The sequence below is a fragment of the Eurosta solidaginis genome, chromosome 5 (assembly GCF_040869045.1).
Source record: "Eurosta solidaginis isolate ZX-2024a chromosome 5, ASM4086904v1, whole genome shotgun sequence".
In the NCBI taxonomy this organism is placed as follows: domain Eukaryota; kingdom Metazoa; phylum Arthropoda; class Insecta; order Diptera; family Tephritidae; genus Eurosta; species Eurosta solidaginis.
The window spans coordinates 272,292,241-272,300,237 of NC_090323.1; positions in this window are offsets into that span (position 1 = coordinate 272,292,241).

The window sequence follows — 7,997 nt, forward strand, 5'->3', positions numbered from 1 at the left end:
AAGGAGAAGATAACAGGCAGAACCAACAAATGCTCTGAGAATTTGTTTAACCTACCACTCGGTTTCCTAAAAGCCTTCCTGGTCATTGCGGGAACCACTAAGAGAGAAAATAAGAACAATCGATCTGACACCAACAACAACAGCGGAGTAGGAAATAAGTTACCGAACTGAACCAATGGTCAACTTCTACCTAACTCAATGTTTAACCGTACACGATTAATAAGGGAAATACCTCCACAGAATAAGAACGATTAAAAACCGATCGTATTAGGGTGGTAGACTCACTTGGCGATCCAGGCAGTGTCACCAATACAACAGTCTGTGTAAGTGGTAGATGAGATACGTCCAGCATATACATGGCTGAAGCATATTCTTCTTACCAAATGAGACGATGGTTGAATAGCCCATTGGCATGCGAGTATCAACAGAGACGTGCGGTACCATGGGAAGTGGCAGGCCCAGGGTAAAATCCGGCAAATTCATTCCTATAGCTAGATTCCGCTGTCTTGGAAATGCTCATGAATTTTATCATACATAGAGGCGAAGCTCTCTTTAATGGTATTAGTAAAGAAATTTGTTTGTTTATTATTTACTGATTATGAGTAACTGTTTGCACTTAGCAACAATTTCAAACCTGACTGTAAAAAATCGATGCTGCAGGAATTTTTCCTTTTTTCAATTTGAGGGATTTATTTTTTTTAAGTAAACTGTAAGTAATTGAAGAAAAAAGGGTAAAAATGATTACCAGGAAATAGGCAGATTTCTACAAATGCGTCCTCTAGAAATGCAGGGGATAGTATTGTGCACTCAATTAAAAAATTTAAAAAGCGACATAAATTTTTCAGAAACATTAAAAAAATCTTTAACTTTCTTGGAATTAGAAGTGCAATAATGTCAAAGCATGGAATTCCACAAAAAGAAATGAGGTTTCTCAAAGAGTTAACTAGTCGACAACTCCAATTGAAAGACTTAAAAAACGTTCAAGGTTGCATCGAACACCATAGTCTGAAAAAAATTAATACTAAAAAAGGACGAAGAACAAAACCAAACGCAGCCTTTGCTCTGAACGACGGGCACCAGGTCACGTCAAACACGGAAATATAGCAACTATGTGAAATATATAAAAAAAATTTAGTTTTTCGTGAAAAAGATATAACAACCGAAGTGATTACAAGAACAGAAAACCAAATAATTAAGCGTGGAACCCTAAAACCATAACCGCAATAAATTGTAAAGGACACTCATTGAACCTAACTCGTAAGCCATTTAGCAACAAAGAAAACTACAACGAAAAAACAGTAAAAAACGAATAGTGATTGTTAAAAAAAAGCAACTAACTCAAGCCCATAAACAACAACAGTTTTGCGAACAATTAAAAAACATGAAGTGCGCAAACCATATCAGAGTCAACTGGCTCTAATGCATAGAACAATGACCACAAAGGATAAGAAAACGATTAAATTTGGTACAAAGAAAAAAAACGAAAATGACAAAAGCAAAATTGTTAGAAAGTGAACGGTGAGAATGCCGATCGTCGATTTCTGCAAGTACGACAGGGAAAAATATCAACGAAACATTTACGAATTTCTGCAGAATGCCAAAGAATCTTCAAAAGCAATATATGCAGGCGTGACCCGTCGAATATCAAATTCGCGTGTATAGGCGGATTAGTGTGAATATTTGGGTAATGAATGCAAACAGTACGCCCCGAATTCAAACAGTTCGCCCCTGCAATAGTCCGAAACGCCCTTGCCATATAACACCACGATCTGTTGTAAGATACTTTCACATGAGAAAGCAACAAGCGGACCTCCTTCATTCCGGTCCTCTTGCCAACCTACATAGACACAACATAAAACGGTTTATTTGTACATATGTATGTACATTCGACAAAAAGTGATTACACGCAACAAAGCGTGACACAAAACGACATACATACTACGAATTTGCAAACCAGGATAATTCTACTTCGACTGATCGTCTTTTCTTAACTGCCGAAAGTGTAACGAATCCTTAATAGCCGATCACACCGTGCAATTGTTCTGTCGTTGCTGGTTAATTTTAGGGCGTTGCGCTGTGCAAAGGATTACAAACCAACTTTGACCATAATTAGGTACAACAAGTTTTAAACCCATTAAGCGGACGTACCGTAGTTCTGATCTTTAAAATGAGTTTGCTCTAATTTAGCATAGCAGCGCCGTTAAATGATGTCAATCTGCTGGTTATTTAGTTGGATGTACACAGCAGTTAGCAGAAGTCAAATACTCGTGAAGTCTTAAGCAAATATTTATGAGTTCGAAACAAACACTTTCGCCGTTTTCCTCAATATCAACACACACACATACACATCGTATCATATTTAAATTTGTTGCTATGCATGTGTGTGTTCGATTCAAGGACTTGATGCCTCCACACTTCCACGAAAGCGCATCAACAACACTTTGATAAATGTCACGCCCGAGGTATCAACTGATTTCACTCTTTCTCAAAAGTGTTACAATTCTTAGAGATATTGCAGTTATATAGATCGTCTGGATTTCGCATTATTCAGAACTGCTTGGCACGCACGAAACAAAGGTGGCAATTTACTCTCATTTTTAATGGCCTTAGGGACAGCAGTTTCAATGAAACACAATAAATTTGTCTAGGTTGCCTGGTTTTTAGAAGCCGAAAAAGGAAAAAAAAATAAAAATGTTGTACCAAATAAAACAGCAAAACACAAAACAACTACAAAGAAATAAAGCAAGGCTTCATGGCATTTTTAATCTTTTTTATAGATCTTTACTTACCTTATTTCTCTGTAAAGCCAATATAGATCAAAACGTTCTTTCACATTAAGGATTTTTACTCTGAATTTTTCTGCTCTATTTTTTTTTTTTTAATTTTCCAAAGCAAATTGGACTGACCACACAACACAATGTATTGTTTTTGTATTTGAATAATGAGTGAAAGAAGATGTAATTAGGAAAATGTGACAAACACATTTTTTCTTCGTGAAATCGAACGTGTTGGCCAATGTCCGGATGACCTCAAAGAAAGTATTGAACCTTTCTTGTTCTTTGTGTCCATTGTTTGTAAGTGTTTAACCCTTCCAAGCATATTTTCTCTTGAAATTAGTGCTGTTTAACATATTCATAGTCAACCGCACATCACATTAGTGGTGTGAGTCCCGAAGTAATTTTGTGGCTCCAGGTTCTGTATAATTTTTCGGGTAAGAGCGTCAACATATATTTTTTTTCGATTCTTGTTTTGTTTAATTCTTCCACGTTGCAGTAAATTAATGAATCCATCATCATTAACAAGTTCTTTAAGGATGCGTGATTGAAATATATGTATAAATTTTGCTGATACCGAGCACAATGTGAATATGGATGTTTAAGCTCATTGTCAACAAAACCAAAAACAACCAGTTTTTTTTATTGATGGCAGTCATCTATGACCCAATATATTGACCTAATTGGTTGAAAGGATTAGAAGATATTACAAGATTGTCAACACTGCGTTCTTTTCTGAAAAATAATTATTTCACATGCAAAAAATCTTTATTTATTGCGTCACATAAATAAAAAAAAAAAACAGAAAAGCTTTTATGAATTTATAATGGCTTTTTCCGGTCAATTTATTTATAGAAGTAAATTTTGGTTAGGCTTTTTGACCAATGTATTTTAGATGCAAAATAAAAACTTTATTTCATCTTTCTACCCGACGTTTCGCTAGTCTCTCTAGCTTCTTCAGGGGGATATCTGTTTATTTAGGAAAAACAACAAAAAACATTAAATCATGTGGTAAAAACCGAAATGAAAACTTATATTACATCACATTTTTACATACACATGAATACATGATAAATATCACAAATCACAAATAAACACGTAACACACTAATAATACATTTATCACACTTACATATTTATATTGTTTTAAATATTAAATTATTCTAAAAAATATTATTTGTACCATTCTTTAGTGGTATCATTGTCGGCGCCGACGTCATCGGTATCGCCGCTGTCTATACTTTATGCCTATAGTCAAATTTATTAGTTTAGTATGACAATGATACCACTAAAGAATGGTACAAATAATATTTTTTTAGAATAATTTAATATTTAAAACAATATAAATATGTAAGTGTGATAAATGTATTATTAGGGTGTTACGTGTTTATTTGTGATTTGTGATATTTATCATGTATTCATGTGTATATAAAAATGTGATGTAATATTAGTTTTCATTTCGGTTTTTACCACATGTTTTAATGTTTTTTGTTGTTTTTCCTAAATAAACAGATATCCCCCTGAAGAAGCTAGAGAGACTAGCGAAACTTCGGGTAGAAAGATGAAATAAAGTTTTTATTTTGCATCTAAAATACATTGGTCAAAAAGCCTAACCAAAATTTACTTTTATGAATTTAATTTACCATGCAATATACAAATTTATATGGCATGATTGAGTATTGCGAACTATAGCTCAGAACCTCTGACGAAAGTTCATTAATCAAGCAAGTGGCTCTGTATGAAAAGGAAAAAAATGTTATTTCATTAAGCCTTTGCGTGAAATTTGTATAGACATAATATTATCTGTGATAATAGAACAAAAATATCGCAAGGACTGATTGAATGAAGATCAAGGTGGGTTTGGAAAGTGATTATATACGGTGTGTTTAAAAAAAAAAAAACCATTGTTGAAGGTTTTATTTTTTATTAAAGAATTTTTTCAAAAAGCTTTACCTTTTAGGATTGGTATGAAATTTAAGGTTAGAACATTGGACCAACTGAAGCATTTTTCTACTGTTTTGTTATAAGTACCTACATGAAATATATCGACTGCTGAGTGGAATATCACCATATGCCAGTTCAAAAACGCCATATACCAAATATTATTATTCAAAAATGCCCTATCTCAGAATTTGTTTCAAAATGCGATATATATCAATTCGGTTGAATAACTCTATATCTGCATCCACAGATGATGATCATCCGAGTGTCAGTTCAGTCACTGTCCTAGAATACATATCGATTCCGGTGTGAAGAAGGAGTTGCCCAATATGCATGTATCCAAATATACTCCTTGCCTACTGATACAATTCAAAAACTTTATACATACATACATACATCTATTTGTAGGATAAAACAAAAAAACATATTTCGTTAAAACGTGACTTGGATCATCATCAACGATCATCATTGCATCAACCACACATACATACACACAAACATACAAACTCAATATCCGAAAAAAGATGGCGCAAGCAAAAGGTAGAAGCCACGAGACCTGCACTCAAAAAGCTCACCGATTGATTACATGCCGATGGATCTTCTGCTGTTGATCAGTGTGCATTCCGGGAAGATCATTCATTGTCATGGAGCTAAATTTCAAATGAAAGCGCGTTTACAAATCCAAACAAACAAAGGAGACCATTGTGCATTGTGTAAGTTTTGTATTGAAAGCACAAAGTTTATGTGAGGGCGTGTGGCGCGTAACTTTGCCAACCAGGTGTCTACATGGATGAACGAACTTAAGTTTACTATCTTCAAGTGTGTAAGATGGTGCACCGACCGATGGAGTTGACGCCTTTAAATTAAAAAACAAAAAGTAAGATTGAATTGGCGATTGATGGTCGTGCTGACGCGCGGCATTTAACTGGCGCATGCTTCATCGAGCACACAGCACGACTACGATGGTGTTATAGGTTACAGAGCAGATTATTGCTGTAGATCTCATCCCAAGGTTGGTGCCACATCCCTTACAATATGTGCTGATCGAAAGATAGACCAAAGACAATTAAGCGGTTGATTCAGACGTTTTAAGCGCAATGTAACTTTGTCTTTCCCTAGCGATCTGATAAGTTGCACAACAACCGCAACAAAAAAATATTTGCGTTCACACATTGCACAGCAATCCTTGAAATTGCAAAGAAGTGAATAAATTAAATCGCCATCCACAATTCGCAAACCATCGTCGTAGTTGCGCGTGCGTGATGAAAATACAAGACGGTTGGCGGACTGCCTAACGTGGTGTTCCATTTCGTTGATTCGTAGTGAGTAACTGAACGGATGGACGGCAGGGCTGTTGGGCGTCTAAGTGCCCTAATGCGATGGATGCGCTGTACATTTCTTGGCAACAGGCGGCGATGGCGGTAGCGGTGCCCACTGTTGCGGATGCGATCAGCCCCACAGACTGGCTGGCACACTTATTGCGCAAAAATGTTGCTATTGTATTCGATTCAGCTTCTGCCTCTTTTTATGTTGATACAGACTTGTTCATGTTGTTACATTTTTTTCTGTTTTATTGTTATTGCTGGCTTTGGTCCATGAAGCATGAAGCCGCTTTTAGCGATCCGTTGGGTTGGTAACTTGTTTGTTGCCCCATTGCAACTTCATTGCTGTCACCACACTGGATTTTGATCCAATGTTGTACAAATATAATGGGCCAATATGGAGTAGCTGGCAATGCGACTACCGTCAATACAGAGCCCGTTGTTGTTTTTCATCGCTTCTGGTGCAGGCTGCTATTAATGTATTTTTTTTATGGAAACGTGTTATCAGTATAATCTGGATTAAGTTGGCGCGTTTCAGAGTTTAACTTGTGGTCGTCTTTTGTTGGGGCAGACGCCAACGACGCGACGCCGCGATTGCACACTGTGTTACCTTTTGCATTGTAGCGGCACCTTTCTTCTCGCTTTTGTTTTTTTTTTGGTACATACATATGTACGAGCTTTTGTGTGGTTTCCAGAAAATATCTGGTTAGCGGGTAAGTCACGATTTGCACTTGTGATGCCCTAATAACGGATCCAGGCCAGAAGAAACGGTCTTTTAAAAAACCGAATGGTCTTACAAGAAAAAACTTTTTAAACAAACGTGGTTTCGATGGACCAAATTATACACAGCTAGAGGCAGTTTCTTATTGTGATTATGCGCCTCTAGAGTGAGTCATATAATCCTAAAATAAAAAGTCTCTCACTAAGTAACTAATCTTCCATGCATCGACTGTCTTCGGCCGCGTTTTAAAAAATTTATTTCTACGCAAACACCGCTCTCAGAGCAGTAAAAACCACTATCAACGATTGCCTTGCTTATTTCATTTCAAATCAAATTTGATTACTTTTCTATGTTGAAGTGAAATGTCAGGAACACACATTACTCAAATTGTGCTATCTACACTGTCGGACAATGAATTAGTGATTGATTTTTCTCCAGATTTTCGCTTCCAGAAAAATAATTACGGAAAACCTCGTACATTGAAGTCTTCTGCTGCTGAAGATTTTTTCGTTTGCTGTGTTACTGAGTTCTTCTCGGCGTGGTTCGCCATCCGAAACTATTTTCGAAAAATTGTAACTACCAGTAGCTGTTAAAAAACGGTTGTGATTCATTGTATCCCAGCACCATGGCGCACCGCCTCTTAGCCTCTTCTTTAGACTTACCTTTCTCTCGTTTCCTCAAAAACAACTTGCATCGAACTTTGCCCTATACGATTTTATGGGCGATGAAGTTTTGCGTTTATTTTTAAAAGGGCACGTGTCCACATTTTAAAATTTTTCACCAGACACAAAAGCTAACTTTTTTATTTATCTTTTTTCACATTGAGTTCTGAGCAGGCTATATCGGGGTATGTATGGGAGGTCCTTGACAGGCCTAAAAAGGTAGAGAAGGGGAAATCCTTAAGAAACCCTAGGGCAATGGACTGGTATAAATTTCAGAAATTTATATCAGGAAGACTGGGGCAGCCTAAAGCGGTTATCACCGTAAGAAGATGCTGACAACTGAGTACAACACAGCTTTCCCTCTGAGAAAATTCAAGGGGAAAGCAAAGCCAAAATGGTGGAATAAGGAGTTGAGTCTTTTTAGAGGGCAGGTGAAAGAAATTTTTAAGCTCGCAAAAGTTGCGGAAAGCGAGGAGTGCAGGGTCAAAGGGGGTTTCGTGGAAGAAATGCTATGCCGACATAAAATGCTCCGGCGAAATGGCGAGACTGAGGAAAGCCCAATCTAACGGAGATGCAGT